The 13622-nt window shown below is 31.3% G+C and overlaps 1 pseudogene; it reads right to left on the bottom strand.

Moving 5' to 3' along the window:
- Positions 1 to 496: 496 nt before the first annotated feature.
- On the bottom strand, positions 497 to 2034 carry LOC149491637 (mogroside IIIx synthase-like; annotated as a pseudogene).
- Between the last annotated feature and the right edge of the window lie 11588 nt (positions 2035 to 13622).

The raw sequence follows: 13622 nt of genomic DNA, 5'->3' as shown, positions 1-13622 counted from the left end.
AAATCTATTGCTGGTTGTTTATAAAAACGTAATGTAACTTAATAAACAAAAATTTAAAAATGGAAAAAATGCGCATTTTGATTCTATACAAATAGAATTTAGATTTTAGATTTCAATCATCAATTAGATACATATATAGATTATAAAAATTTACACTCGCAAAATGTTAATTTAAGACTTACTTATGGGGTTAGGCTTATAATTGGGTTTTGTAAATATTAAATTAAAATATAAAATATTTTTTCACTTCTAATTTTAATATTAATTTATCTAATCTATACATAATTTAAAGTTGTAATACTAGGTTTAATATTCTATAACATAATATAGGCTATTAGTCTAAACAAAATTATAAGGGCATGATACTTTTTTTTTTAAATTGTAATTTCACTTATCTTGAGTTTTTGCTATTTATGTAGCATATAATTTTGGATCTCAAATTTTTAAATGTAATTTAATTTAATTACTAATAAATGCAATACAAAATATATTAAAATTAATTACAAAGATCGACCAATTCATCTACTGCCTCGTCTATCTCTTCCTCTCCTTTCCTCCTCATGAGATCACTCATTTCTTTTGCTTTCCATCTTACATCCTTACCATCTTCTTCCAAAACCACTTTTCTTATTGTTTTCGCTATTTCTTCTTTCAAGTCCTCTATTCTCATTTCCCTCTATACCAACACCAATGTTCTCTACTATTCTTGCATTTATAGGTTGATCAAGGTTCATGGCATAGCTATTATTGGTACACCAAATTTCATATTTCCATCACAGAACTCCATCCACAGTGACTCACAAAACCTCCAACACTAGAATGCTTTAGTATTCTTGCTTGGGACCATCAACAACTATTCCTCTTTCTTTAACCTTCTCAAGGTATCTCTTAGGTAATACTTCTAACTTTTGCTTTCCTTTCCAATAGTAAACCTAACAACCCATATGAAATTTACCATACTATGTTCTAGCCTATGAGCTATTTCATCTATCTTTTGTTGAGAAAGGAAATACTCGCTACCGAATGAAACGAACACAGTTGATGAACGTTCTTTCTTCTGAAGCCACTCAAGAATCTCCATTTTCTCTCCATGATCATAATCTTCATTTACAGGGTCTTGAACAAGAGAGCCAATAGGAACTATCTTCTTATTTAACTTCATATATACATAATTAATATATTTTCCTTCAATTTCTCTGAAAATCCTGGATAAAATCTAAAGAAAATATCTTTTGAAGCATTCAAGAGTCCTATCTCCATTTTTTAACCCATTTCAAGACGACTCCAGTACTTCTGAAAGCATGTTTCTTAGAAACCCTAGAGCATAAATTTTTGCGAAAAGGAATTTTCATCTGAGTTTTTATAAAAATGACCAAAACAACTCATAGCAAAAGAAGCAGAAAGAAAGTTAACAGAAGGTATATTCAGAGAAGAAGTAAGAGTAGGTACCCAAGGTTAGAGAAAATCATAATGAGCACGTTAGGTTTTAAAGTCTCGAGAATGCTAAAGAAGCTAGGACTAGCCATATCAAAAGCTTCCTTTAAATTACTCATTACATGGGGTGGTAAGCCATTTGTGGTACGGTAATGAGAGGGAAGCTCAGGCAAAGTTGGAAGATGGAGCTCTATAAGTTGTATTGAAAGGGAGTCTTTAGAAGACAGTTTTAGCTTGATAGTGTTCAAATTTATAGGTGTAGAACAAAAATAGATATAGAAGTTGCTGTTTGCAAGCTTCCTGGCTAGCTCTAAAAATGGAGATATATGGCCATGAGCTAGCCATGGAAACATTAATACTTTAATAGTACTTCTTTGTCTTTATCTTGTCACAATTCCATTTATGGTAGAAAGTGTTTGTTTTCAGTATCTTGTTATTAATAGAAGATTTCATTTATAGAAAAGAGATTTGAAATTTAGAAAATGTGTGACAGAAAAGAAGAGTTGTAGAAGTGATTGATGTCATTCGAAATTGCATGGAAGCTAGAAAATAAGGCTAGTGTTAACACTTACATAAGTGTGTATAAGTATACATGTTCATTGTGGATATGAACATTCTACATAATATATTTTCATTGAAAAATACTTGCATACACCTAGTGTATGAGTTCACTCCATATTTGCATTGTATCACATTAGGTTTTAAAGTCTCGAGAATGCTAAAGAAGCTAGGATAGCCATATCAAAAGCTTCCTTTAAATTACTCATTAGATGGGATGGTAAGCCATTTGTGGTATGGTAATGAGAGGGAAGCTCAGGCAAAGTTGGAAGATGGAGCTCTATAAGTTGTATTGAAGGGAGTCTTCAGAAGACAGTTTTAGCTTGATAGTGTTCAAATTTATAGGTGGAGAACAAAAATAGATATAGAAGTTGCTGTTTGCAAGCTTCTTGGCTAGCTCTAAAAATGGAGATATATGGCCATGAGTAGCCATGGAAACATTAATACTTTAATAGTACTTCTTTGTCTTATCTTGTCTCAATTCCATTTATGGTAGAAGTGTTTGTTTTCAGTATCTTGTTATAATAGAAGATTTCATTTATAGAAAAGAGATTTTGAAATTTAGAAAATTGTGTGGCAGAAAAGAAGAGTTGTAGAAGTGATTAGTGTCATTTCGAAATTGCGTGGAAGCTAGAAAATAAGGCTAGTGTTAACACTACATAAGTGTGTGTAAGTATACATGTTCATTGTGGATAGAACATCCTCCATGTAATATATTTTCATTGAAAAAATACTTGCCAACACCTAGTGTATGAGTTCACTCCATATTTGCATTGTATCACATTAGGTTTTAAAGTCTCGAGAATACTAAGAAGCTAGGGACTAGCCATATCGAAAGCTTCCTTTAAATTACTCATTACATGGGGTGGTAAGCCATTTGTGGTATGGTAATGAGAGGGAAGCTCAGGCAAAGTTGGAAGATGGAGCTCTATAAGTTGTATTGAAAGGGAGACTTCAGAAGACAGTTTTAGCTTGATAGTGTTCAATTTATAGGTGTAGAACAAAAATAGATATAGAAGTTGTTGTTTGCAACCTTCTTGGCTAGCTCTAAAATGGAGATATATGGCCATGAGCTAGCCATGGAAACATTAATACTTTAATAGTACTTCTTTGTCTTTATCTTGTCTCAATTCCCATTTATGGTAGAAAGTATTTGTTCTCAGTATCTTGTTATTAATAGAAGATTTTCAATTATAGAAAAGAGATTTGAAATTTAGAAAATTGTGGGACAGAAAAGAAGAGTTGTAGAAGTGATTAATGTCATTTCGAAAATTGCGTGGAAGCTAGAAAATAAGGCTAGTGTTAACACTTACATAAGTGTGTGTAAGTATACATGTTCATTGTGGATATGAACATCCTACATATAATATAATTTCATTGAAAAATACTTGCCTACACCTAGTGTATGAGTTCACTTCATATTTGCATTGTATCAAATGTATTTCTAATCATTCACTGGGGAAAAAATAGAATAGTAATAATTAAAAAAAATCTTCATTAATTGATTGGCATATGAAACCAACCCATACAACAAGTGTAAACAAACTTTATCCTTTTTATTTAGGGATTGACTTTCCTTGTGCAGGTTTATGGCCGCATCTATGAACAAACCAAAGAAAATAAAATTTTTTATTAAAAGAGAGTATTTCTGACCATATACTGAGACAAAATAAAGTAGGAACAATTTTTTGAAGATTCTTATTTTCATTGTCATATAATCACCTCCTTCCATCCAAAATTACTCAATTTTCCCTTAGTCTGCCTTATAAATTGAGGTCAAAGGAGAGAGAAAATAAATAAAAGATAATTTCTATCCTCATAACCCCTTATCTCTAGCCACCTTATCCCTAACCATATTCACACAACCACTGTCACCATCGCTACCGCCTCCACCATATTAATCACCTTCTTCATTTCAATTTGTCAAAACTCTCAAAATTCACCTTTTTTTCTTAAAGGATTTCAACAACCTTCCTACTGAAACCACACTTTGGGTTCATCAAATTTCCCTTTTACTCTCTTTTTGTTTCCATAGAATCATTAGTATAATTCCATCGTGCAATGGTATATGGCCAAGATGAAATTTTATGGAAAGAAAGCTGTAGTTTGGGTTTCTAGGAATACAGGTAATTTTCGTGGATTTACAACCACAAAAGGAAAAATAATAACATTCCAAAAAAAAAAAAAAAAGGAAAGAACTTTCCCCCTTTCCCATCCCCTATACGCACACTGATTACTCACAACCACGCAATAATCCAACCCCTAAACCCGCCTTGGACGACCTTGAACCCCATGCTGCTTGATATTACGTATTATTGACAACCGGCTCAAGCTACCATACTCCTTCATTTTCAGTCTAGTCGAATTTAAATAAAGATGCAATAATGACAAAGACACACGTCCCACCAACACTGATCCAAAGGAGTTCAAGTCAGGCTTGGGGTTTGATATCAATGGAGTTTGGATCGTTTGGGTTTCAAAGGAGAGAGAGATGGAGGAAGAGAAGTAAATAAAGTAAGGAAATTTTGTAAATTGTCAAAGGTTACTATGGTCATTTTATTTGCCATTTAACAGAAATTAGGGTAAGTTTGGATGTGTTAAGGACTAATTGTAAATAAAGTTTTATTAGGAGTTAGATTCCTAATAGATTTATAGTATCATGTATATGTATATATATGTGTCCCTATTGATGAAAAGAAAACAACATATTTTTCCACATTGAATTACATGGTATCAGAGTCTTCAGCTCATTAATTTTTTTTTCTTCTGCTCTTTTAAGTTGAAACTACAGGCAGAATCTGTGTTTTTGGTAACTGTAAGTCTGGGTCACCCACCCAGGCTGGTATTTTTGTCTCAGCGCCACCCAAGGAAGAAGGGTAGGCCGCCGATCGGCTCTCCCTCCAAGTTCGGTCATCGGAACCCTCGCGAGTGGACTTCATGAGCCACTAAAATTTTTTTGCCATTCTTCACATGTCGGCGCGTGAGGGCACGTTTGGCTATCTCCTGTCACCGGCTCTCAAGTTTCGGCGTCGATTCTGCCAGTACAGTGCAGCCCAGTGTGTTGCGTTGGCCCTCTTCGACTTTTGTGGTGTTTTTCGTGTTGTACCTTTGCTATCGCTTTGCAAGGTACAGTCTGAATTTGTGAATTTGTATTCTGTTGTTACCTATTTGTTGTTCTGCTATCGAGTTACCAAGAATCGTAGTTTTCCTTTGGTGTGCTATATTTGTTTTTTAGCGTTTAGTCACAAATCATGATGACTACTGCACCGAAGACTTCTGAATCAAAACCTGTCATCATTGATGTGGTGCCATTACTGAATAAAATAACAGAACACAAACTTACTAGCTCCAATTTTCTGGCATGGAGTAAAACAGTTTGTATATATTTTCGCAGTTTGTATAAGGATGACCACTTGACCAATGATCACCTGATGGAGATACTAGGCAAATCTGGCTTAGAGAGGATGCTCGGTTATTTTTATAGCTTCAAAACTCAATTGACAGTGAGGTAATTGGTTTAATTGATCATTATGAGTTTGTTAAGGAGCTGATGGATTATCTTGAATTTTTATACCCGGGTAAAGGTAATCTATCTCATATGTATGAGGTCTACAAAGGATTTTATCAGGCCCGACCAACAAGATAAACTCCTCATATCTTATTTCATGGAATTTAAGAAGATTTACGAGGAACTTAATATTTTATTGCGTTTTAGCCCCAATGTTAAGGTTCAACAGACTCAGCGAGAACAAATGGATATAATGAGTTTTCTTGCAGGTCTTGCTCGGTTTTTTGAAACTGCCAAATCACAGGTTCTTTCAGGCAGTGACGTTACCTCTCTTCAGGAGACTTTCGCTAGATTACTATGTACTAAAGTTCTCATACCCCTTCCCTTATGATAATAGTGCCCTTGTGAGACGTAATCAGATAGTTAGGCAGCGAAGAAACAGAGGAAGAGGAGGAAATAACCGTAGTAATGGAACAATTAATCGAGAGGTAAGCATTCTTATCTGCCATTATTGCCATGAACCTGGTCACACTAAACGGTATTGCAAGAAATTGATAAATAAGCCACCAAGGGCAAATATGGCCACTCAAGATTCTGCAGTTACTTCTTCTGACAACACTGAACAATTTCTACGGTGGAGTATGTTGAGCTCTCTAGATACCATTCTTCTAAGTCTACTAATTGCTGCTGTTGCCAATTCAGGTACTCTTACTACATGTCTTATATCTACCTCATCAGAGTGGGTCATTGATTCTGGTTGCAGAGATCACATGACAGGTAACCCTAGTCTCTTATCCTCATTAAAAGAACCTAAACAATTTAATCGTCATGTTACTCTAGCTGATAGGTCCATATCTTCTATCAAGTGTATTGGCACCGCCAATCCCATCCCATCTCTTCTGTTGTCTTTGTTTTTCGTTTGCCTCATTTTCGTTCAATCTATTATCTGTTAGTAAAATTACTCGTCTACTGAATTGTTGTGTTAAATTTTATCCTACCTATTGTGTGTTTCAGGATCTTTTGACGAAGCGGATTATTGGTAGAGGACGTGAGTCTGATTACCTTTATCTTCTGGATGAACAAGTTTCGTTATCTCTGGCTTGTGCTGGTGCTCTATCTCCTCTAAGAGCTTCATTGTCATTTGGGTCATCCTTCACTGTCTACTTTAAAGAAGTTCTGTCCGCAGTTTTAGTCTTTATCAATTTTAGAATGTGAATCTTGTCAATTTGCCAAGCATCATCTTTTACTTTTAGTTCCTCGAGTCAATAAATGGGTTTCATCCCCTTTTGAGTTAGTTCATTCTGATGTTTAGGGTCCATATCTTATTATTTCTAAAACTGGGTTTCGATATTTTGTAACTTTTATGGATGATTATTCTCGTGTTACTTGGTTATTTTTAATGAAAACTCGTTCTGAGATATTCTCTATTTTTTGTTCCTTTTGTGCTGAGATTAAACTCAATTTAATATCTCTATTCGCATATTACAAAGTGATAATGCTAAAGAATATCTATCTAGTTCCTTCCAATCTTATATCTCACAGAATGGTTTTCTTCATCAAACATCTTGTGTTGATACTCCTTCTCAAAATGGGCTTGAAGAAAGAAAAATCGACATATTCTTGAGGTTGCTAGGGTACTTCTATTCCAAATGAAGGTCCTTAAACATTGTTGGGTGAATGCTATCTCTACTGCATGTTTTTTGATTAATCGCATGCCTTCTTCTGTGCTTCATGGTATAGTGTCTTGTTTCCTTCTAAACTTCTATTCCCCATTGAACCTCGTATTTTTTATTATAGTTGTTTTGTTTGTGATGTTCAGCTATAGGTTCCAAATTAGATCCAAAGTCCCTTTATTGTGTTTTCCTTGGGTATTCTCGACATCAAAAGGGGTATCATTGTTTCTCTCCCGATTTTAACCATTATCTTATTTCTGTAGATATCACATTTTTTGAGAATACTCCATTTTTTCCTTTTTCTATATGTAAGAGTGGGGGGGAGGATGATGAGCTTTTAGTCTATGCTATCCAGCAATTTCCTAGCTCTCTTGCTCCTGCTCCTATTCCTGAACTTGCACCTGCTCCTGCACCAGCATCTGCTAATCCAATTCCTCCTCCTGCACCAGCATCTGCTAATCCAACTCCTCCTCCTGCACCAGCATCTGCTTGCCCTCATTTCGAATAGGTTTATTCCAAGAGACGAAAAACTCTTAACTCACTTCCCTTGCTCCAATAGAAGATCCGATTCCCTCCACTTAGTCTGAGCTTATGCCATCCACTCCTCAATCAGACCTTCACCTTCCAATTACTCTTCAAAAAGGTAAACACAAGTGTACCTATCCTATTTCTTCTTTTATCAGTTATGATCATCTGTCTTCTTCATCTCGTTGTTTTGTAAGTAACCTAGACTTTGTCTCTACCCCTAAAACTGTTATCCAAGCTTTGTCCCATCCTGGTTGGAGTGCAGCAATGAAAGAGGAGATGGTTGTCTTAGATACTAATGGTACTTGGGATCTCGTGCCTCTCCCAGCAAGTAAGAAAGTTATTGGTTGTAAGTGGGTTTTCACCATTAAATGGATCGTGATGGGTTTGTTGCTCGTCTCAAGGCTTGATTAGTTGCTAAGGGCTATTATCAGATTTATGGCCTTAATTACTCTGATACTTTTTCGCCTATAGCCAAATTGTATTCTGTTCATTTGTTTTTTTCTTTAGCAGCTACTTTTGACTGGCCTTTACATCAGCTGGATGTTAAGAATGCCTTTCTTCATGGGGATCTTCAGGAGGAAGTTTACATGGAGCAACCACCAGGCTTTATTGCTCAGAGGGAGTCGGGTAAAGTGTGTAAACTTCAAAATCTCTTTATGGTCTAAAACAGAGTCCTCGAGCTTGGTTTGGTAGATTTTGCAATGTGGTACACCAATTGGCATGCAGAAGAGTACTTCTGATCATTCTGTATTTTTCAGAAGTACTAAGACTGGTTTGATTTACCTTATGGTTTATGTGATGACATTGTTATTACAAGGACTGATTCAGCAGGCATTACATCACTTAAGTCATTTCTCTAGACTCAGTTCCAGACAAAAACTTATGATTTTTTCAAGTATTTTTTGGATATTGAAGTGTCTAGGTGTAAGAGAAGCATCTTCTTATCTCAAAGGAAGTATGTTCTTGACTTATTGAAGGAAACTGGAAAGTGGGTTCCAAGCTATGCAATGCTCTAATGACTCCTAATTGGCAACTTCCAATTGGTGGTGAGCTATTTGATGATCCTGAGATGTATAGAAGATTGGTGGGCAAACTGAATTATCTTACAGTAACACGTCCAGATATTGCTTACTTTGTGAGCATCTTAAGCTAGTTTATGTCTTCTCCTACAGTTATCCATTGAAAAGCTTTAGGACAGATTATGTGCTACTTGAAAGGTAATCTAGGTCGTGGCCTCCTTTACAATAATCATGGGCATTTGGACATTGAGTGTTTTTCAAATGCGGATTAGGCAGTTTCGAAGGTTGATAGAAGATCAACTTCAGGATATTGTGTCTTTGTAGGTGAAAACTTGATATCGTGGAGGAGCAAGAAACAAAATGTAGTCTCACGATCGAGTGCTGAATCAAAATATCGTGGATTAGTCAATTGTTAGAGGAAATTGGCTTCAAGTCATCCTTGCCTGCAAAGTTATGGTGTGATAATCAATCTGCTCTTCACATTGCATCAAATTCAGTATTCCATGAACGAACAAAACATATCGAGATGATTGTCATTTCATTCGTGAAAAGATACAACAGGATGTTATCTCTACAGGGCATGTTAAAATAAGTGAACAATTATGAGATATCTTTACAAAAGCTCTGAATGGACTTCGAGTTAACTATTTTTGTAATAAGTTGGGCATGATTAACATCTATGCTTCAACTTGAGGGAGAGTGTTAAGGACTAGTTGTAAATAGAGTTTTATTAGGAATTAGATTCCTAACAGGTTTATAGTATCATGTATATGTATATATATGTGTGTGTGTGTGTGTGTGTGTGTGTGGGTGTGTCCCTATTGATGAAAACAAAATAACATATTTTTTCCACATCGAATTACAGGATGGAAGGAGATAAATATATGACGGAATGAAAATTTAAGGAGGCTTGAGTTAGTGTTCAACGTAGTAAGAGGCATATGGGTTAATTACTCTATTAATTTGGAGATGTGTTTTTTTTTTTTTTTTTCTCCAAAATCTATAATCTAGATCTATACTATATATAAATGTGTGAATAGGGGAAGGAGAAATGATGAGATTTCCGATAACGCTCTTAATGAAATTTGACTATTCTAAAATAATTTTAGTAATGACTAATTAGAAAATTAAATTCATTAGCTGATTGGACATAATTATTAAAATTAGTTTATCTTTTTTAAATTTATATTTTTATTCTTATTAAAATTGAAAAAAAATCCTTAATATTTTTTATTTTAGGATTTTAAATATTAGTCATAATCATAATAATGTTTAGGATTTTCTAACGACATTAACAAAGAATTTTATAACTCAATTACACTATTAACTATCATTAATTAAGTCATATATAAATTAAAATAGTTATATAATGATGATATATGCAAACGTTAAAATTCATATATATTATAGACATATAACTCAATTAATGATAGCTAATGGTGGAATCTGTCACATATATTAAAAAATCAGATGTGAAAATTTTTTAATATTTTAATTGAATTAAATTATTCTAAATTGAAGTAATTTCTCTCTTTCTGTTCTCGATAAAGGACTCATAAATCTATATAATAATCTATATATATATATATATATAAAAGTGAGAATATGAGGGAATAATGAGATTTCCAATAGCATCCTTAATGAAATTTGAAATATCTTAAAATAATTTTAGTTATAGCCAATTAGAAAACTACATTTTATTATTTGACTAGATATATTTATAAAAATTAATAAATACATATAGATAATTAAGGATTTCAAATTTTAGATTTATCTTTTTTATTTTTATTTTTTAATATATTTGATTCTAATTTGATTATAATTTAAAATATTTTATTTAGGAGAGAGATAAAAGAAAAAAATATATTATTTTTATTAATATTCTTTTTTATGTTTGTATAATTTAATTGGATATATTGTTTTTAAAATATATTTTTAAATAGAATATACATGATATTTTATTTAAGAGAGATAAAAAGGAAAAAAGTATACTCTTATTTTTCTTATATGGTTGTGGAAAAATTGAGGGTATATTTGGAGAGATACAACGTTTCTTCTATGAAATGTTTTTATTAATTAATTAAATTATTTATTTATTTTAAATTTGCAACTTAAAAAAATAGAGAAACAAAATTAGATTCTAGCATGTTTTTTTTTGTCATTTATTGACTTGGCTATAATCTTTTTTTTTTTTTTTTGTCCATCAACATCAAATTTCATTAAATTACTGTCTTTCCAGTTAAAGAAAAGATTGATTTTTGAAATTCAAATTAGTAATTTTATTAATATAATTTATTTCTTGTTATATGTTTAGTTCTAAAAAGAGTTATATTCTTAATAACAATTTTTTTATTTTCTTTTTCGTTACTGAAATAATTTGTAACACTTTAATTCAGCAAGAGATTTATATCTCCCTTATAATAAATAGATGGCCTCTCGATGATTAAAATTTTTTATTTTCTTGATATTTTTTATTATATTGTAAATCTATTTGACTTAAAAGAAAATAATGTTTATGAAACTGAAAAAAAAAACTAAAAATATATATTTCTGTTTTGGGTCACTTTTTGGGGCTTTAAGAATCTGTGTGTTTGTACATATTTTCCTTTTCCAATAAACTGGATGAGTAACATGTCAATATAGCCAAAGTAATTATCATTATCAATTCAAATCATCTTTTCATTTCTTTTCTTTACCTAGCAGTAAAAAAATAATTTATTATTATTTTTCATTATAGTTGCATATAGATATTGATTTGAGGTTAAAGGTAGGGTTGGAGATTGAATGATGTCTTAATTTTCTTTTGGATACTTAATAATGCTCCGTTTATTTCCATAAAATAACTTGCAGGAAAAAACTTGATGAAAAATATTTTGCATGGAAAATATTTTCCTTGAAAAATATTTTTCAAATGATTTATCTTCCATTGTTTGGTTGTAATATTAAAAATTAGTTAAAAATATTAACGTCTTTATCTCACAAGACCACAAAAATATTAATAATAATAAAAATTTATAATTTAAAAATTTATTATTAAATATGAGAAGAATGCAAAAAAAAATATAAATTATAAAAGCCACCGGTGGCCGATGGTGATGGCTGTTAGTAGTGACTATAATGATTAATAAATTTAAAAAAAAATAGATTTATAAGGTTTGTCAATGTCCGGAAAATATTTTACTTTTTCAAAAATAGGAAGTTATTTTTCTTAAAAAATGACTTAATTTTCCTTTTACCAGAAAAATATCTTCCTTAGACTTATTTTCCTGAATGTCCTGCCAATGGAAAATTGTGAAAAATATTTTCCTGCAAGTTGTTTTACCAAAACAAACAAAGCGTTAAGGTTTTAAGAATTTACATTTATAAATTAGAGATTGAAAGATTATGTCTAGAGATTAGGTTAAATTTTATTTCAATATCACTTCATTATAAAAAAATAGAATTATGTACATAAGAAATACCATTATAAGTAGCTTGTACAAAAAATATATTTCTAATTAAGTAATTGTATTTATTTTAATCTAAACAAAAAAAACTTATACTTTAATATTATATAGATTAAAAAAATAAAAGAGTACAATCATATAACAAGCATAGTAAACGTGTAAGGCACGTCATAAAAAAAACAAGTATATATAAAGTATGAATTGGGGAGACACTAGATTCCTAAAATGCCTTGACATAATAGTTTATATTACTAAAAATCAAAGAGTATTCATGAAATAATAAAATAAAAAGATTTAATAATTACGTAACAAACAACAAGATATATTATTAAAATTGATATATTATTCTAAAAGAACAAAGTATATAATAAAATGATCATTAATAACATTATTGGCACTGGTCCTTATAAAATTATTTGTGGCTTCCAACATTGTGTTTGTTCTGATTCTTTTGTTTCCTCCGATTAGTATCCCAAACTCTAGAATCTGTATTGTTACTATATATAAATCTATTTTGTGTGGTTCCCAATTAGAAAATTTGACTCTAATTTTGATGGTTGAATGTTCATTGTATATGTGAACTTTAGAAATTGAGATTGCACATTTACTTTATTTTTCATCTAATCTCTGTGGTTTCCTTATTTCTGCTCTAAGAATATTGAGAATTTAGGGCTTTTCTTATATAAATTGGTATTTCTTATGTTAATTTTGCCTACAAAATAAATAAAAATGCTTTCTTTTTCATTTTTGGAGATAAGGATCGGAAAATTCTTACTGAATGCAATCTTCTGAATATGTCCAATCTAATAGAAAGATACCTAATTGTAAATATAAATGAGTGATCGAGAAAAATTTTATTTTTTTATACAATGTGTTAGCTATGTTAAAAAGATACCTAATTGTAATTTTTTTTAGCGTGCGATGCACGTTGTTTAAGCTCATTCACTCAGTGATTTAAATTATTAATTTTTAACAATAAAAATTCCTAATTATCTTTAAATAATTAATCTTTTATTATCATCGTAAAATGTTAATACTTAGATTTCTTCATTGGAGTAAAATAATAACTTAAATATTAGTCATTTTCATAATAATAACTTGCATAGTAAATAAGTCAGAACTAAAATATTTGTCTTTTTCAAGTTTTAATATTAAGATTCCCTATTAGTTCAAATATTACTTAATACTTTAATATGATTTATAATTGAGTAATATTTTTTTTAATGTAATAATGCATTCATGATTTAATGACATCCTTATTGCATTTGTTGTTTTCATACCATTATCTGGCTGTTTAAATTCAAACATATCATGGCATCCAAATTCAAACATATACTCTCCCCACTCTTAAAAAAATAATCCACTTTCTACTTTCATGCAGATTAAGAAATAACAAGTAGTTAAAGTACAATTTTATTTATATAACTTTTCTATTATGCCCATATTAAATAACGCA

The sequence above is a fragment of the Jatropha curcas genome, unplaced genomic scaffold (assembly GCF_041381405.1).
Source record: "Jatropha curcas cultivar XTBG-Jc1 unplaced genomic scaffold, XTBG_Jcur_1.0 HiC_scaffold_1020_pilon, whole genome shotgun sequence".
Taxonomy (NCBI): domain Eukaryota; kingdom Viridiplantae; phylum Streptophyta; class Magnoliopsida; order Malpighiales; family Euphorbiaceae; genus Jatropha; species Jatropha curcas.
The sequence above is the reverse complement of the archived record's forward strand: the minus strand, read 5'-3'. Positions and strand labels throughout refer to the sequence as shown.